Source organism: Pollachius pollachius (assembly GCF_949987615.1).
Source record: "Pollachius pollachius genome assembly, chromosome: 14".
Lineage (NCBI taxonomy): Eukaryota > Metazoa > Chordata > Actinopteri > Gadiformes > Gadidae > Pollachius > Pollachius pollachius.
The window spans coordinates 16,472,489-16,475,939 of NC_136947.1; positions in this window are offsets into that span (position 1 = coordinate 16,472,489).

Consider the following 3,451-nt stretch of genomic DNA (forward strand, 5'->3'; position numbering starts at 1 on the left):
CTTCTGGTTTTTAATGCCCCCAGGAGCCACGGGGGGGCCCCCAGGCCAGGGCATAGGATAATCGACTATCCCTTGTTAGCATGTGCACCCATAGACAGTGAACAAATAGGAACAAGGAAAAGGAAAAATAGTCATTTATTCTGCACAAATTCATGCTGGTGATAAGACAATCAAACACAAGCTGAGAGCGTTCCCGCCCACACAATGCAGATGAGCTGCAAGGCCTGACCCTGACATTGATATTACTGATAAATAAAATCCAGTTCAAACTTGAAAGGGATTTCAGTGAGATCTTTCCCATGCAGAGGAATCTATGCCTCACCTCCTCGTGCCAGCCTGGCCTGTGCAGTAATTGGTAAATGAATAATGAAAGGGCTTTTTTTCTTTCTCCAGAGTGGTTATGCAGCGTTCTCCTGTCTCTGCTGCCTTCCCCCACACTCACTCCATCTGTGTGGCACATCTCTGGGGGGCCGATGTCAGTCCTTCTAGCACATCAGGATACAACGCTTCTCCGCCCTTAAAGGCGTAGAACAGCAATTAAATGCTATTTTTTAACCTTAGCCTTAGTGTTGGCAGCAGGATTTGCGTGGGTTTTCAAGGTAATTGCAAGTGGCCTCATCTAAGACTGATTTTGCGTTTCATTCATTCTTTTTAAATCGGGGCATACAAAGAGTAACCTGACATGTTTTTCCCAAATAAAAAAATGATAGTAATAATTTATCATTGTGTTTGAGTAGTGTTTTCAAGACTCCCAAAGTGATTTGCTCTTGTTTGTGCATGTGTGTTTGTGTGTGTGTGTGTGTGTGTGTGTGTGTGTGTGTGTGTGTGTGTGTGTGTGTGTGTGTGTGTGTGTGTGTGTGTGTTTGGTAGGAGTGGACGTGTGAAATTGCACCTGTCACCTCACCCACTCATCTATTGACAAGCGAAGGCTATGAAATGAATGAACTGCCAAAAAAAAACAACGTGTCAAGAATGAACTACATCAAAACACTTCATCCTCACTTTATACCAACTGAGTCGCAGCACAAAACAACACTGGAACGGCCCTTAACATCACCCGACACGGTAGTGCAGGCAGAGCCAGCCTCTGATTGGCTCATTAAGTCCAACGTGGATGATTATCTGTTATCTCCGACAAGATAACAGAGAGTACGGGATGTGTAGGATAACGTCGCATTGTGAAACATTTCAAATAGCTCGTAGCATCAAATGACCTGGAATCTGTCCTCATTGCTGATCGACAGCAGATAATCAATTCTACTCAGTTCTGATTGATGTTAGCAATAAAATCCCATCCTATAACCGATTGTTTTTCCCCTCTTTGTTTACAAGAATCTTACCTCGACACACCCTAAACCCCTCCCACTCATCCCACCCAGAAAGCCGGGCAGCACAGACAGAAAGAGTCAACAGAACAGTGTTATTCAGTTTCTGAAAGTCTCCTGCCTACTTACTGGTCGAGCTCAGTCTTACACATTGTGACTTTAATTTAGAAATTCTCTTTGTACAACTTTCAATGTCATCAAGAGGCTATCTCACCAAGCTGTAGATTTACTGACTTACTTACCTTCTGTGGCCCCAAATGTATGAGATGACAAATTGAATTTGCCAGTGGAATGCATTTCAATGCAATGTGCCCTGCTGCCCTTCCAGAATAACCGAATAACCGCTTATTTACACATGCCCGTGAGTTAGTTGAACAGGAAAATAATATTTACGGACTGATGGCAGGAAGAGAATAAAAATATCTATCAGATATCACAGGAGAATCCTTTCACAACTTCACTATCTAGACACAGATTTGGGAAATTTAGCGGTTTTCTTGACAACTTATTTCTGACCAAATCATTGTGTATTGTGATTATTTGATCAAATTTATTTGGATTTAGTTCTGATCCATCAATCTGTGTATCAATGACTGGAAGAAGCCATGCATTACTCTTGCTTTGCATGTTAGCATGGCCATGCTCCAGGCTGCTTTAGGTTGAGCAGGCAGCCTACAGGCAGCCAGTTTGCAGACTAAATACAATCCAGTTACAGAGTGTTTGTATGTGTGTTTGTGTGTGTGTGTGTGTGTGTGTGTGTGCGCGTGCATGCGTGTGTGTGTGTGTGTGGGGGGGGGGGGGGGGTGTTGACCTTTGGCTGATTGTTTATTAAGCCTTCATGGTTCCTCAATGTTTGTGGCCTTTGAAGGTTACACACAGCAACAACCCTTCCACTGTTTAGCTATCACCTATCTGCCTATCTATCTATCATCTTTCTATCTAACAGTCTGTCTGTCTGTCCATCCATCTGTCTATCTGTCTGTCCGTCTGTTTGTCTGTCTGTCTGTCTGTCTGTCTGTCTTCCATACTTCCTTCTAACCTTATATAAACTGTGGATTCCTTACTTTTTTCCAAATGCAGGATGTGCTTCATGACACATTCTTCCCCTCTCAAAAACGAGAAAAATTAGAGATGAAGAAAAAAACAATTAGCAGTGGTGATGAGCGAGTGTGAGGTAATGGGACGCCGTGTCTCATTGTAGCGTGTAATGGGGAGCCGTTCCACGTTAATTGGGGGTAGATAGGACACTGAGAGAGCGACTGTCTGGGTATTGTAGTCTGTGGGCCAGGTTTATCAGAGAGAGAGAATCAGTGGAGCTGAAAAAAACCATTCCTTATCAGGCTTCTCAAATGAGAATTATCTTGCTTTAACAGACGATATAGGCCGATCAATTGTTATTGTAATTAAATTCATATTCTTTTCATCAGTTCGCCGAGTCGGGTTCATAGGCGTGGAAGATCAGGTTGAGTTATTTTCCTGGGTAAATGTTTGAGACAATTCATGTTTTTATGTAGCCCCCTTTATCCCACACTTATTCTAAAATAAATCTTAAATATCAACTGTGGCACCTCGTTTGAATCGTCGCGAGAAGAACACACTGTTGGACAAGCCAAGCATTTCTAGTGGAGCAAAACAAGGAACGTTCTTTAGTATCAGTGACCAGGCCGTTTGAGGCAAAGACAACAAGAAAATGCCCATATTCAAATACCTTGCAGTCTTGTGCCCCAACATACAGGGTTTTCGGACAGAGGGAGAGTGCCACCCTCTGGAGGGAAGGCTACATCGTACGTATAGCTTGTGTTCACTCTCTGTCTGTGGCTTGTTTTCTGCTCTGGCACCTTGTGCACAGCGTTCAATTGACGCGTCAACTAAAAACAGACGTTGTTCAGTATTAAACATCTTTAAACCTTAAGGTTAATATTTAAATCTAAAGCTATAAGAGATAGTACAGTTTGCACATGTCTGACGGCCTGCAGAGACAATACACTTTTCTGTCAGTGGTATGGCTAACACCACTATGCCTACTACTATACTTGTACTATTTTTACTGATAAAAGTTTTTTAAAAGGTGGCTTTGAAAAGACCTTGGCAGTCACATGGTCACTCCGAGACCCTCTAGTTTCCGG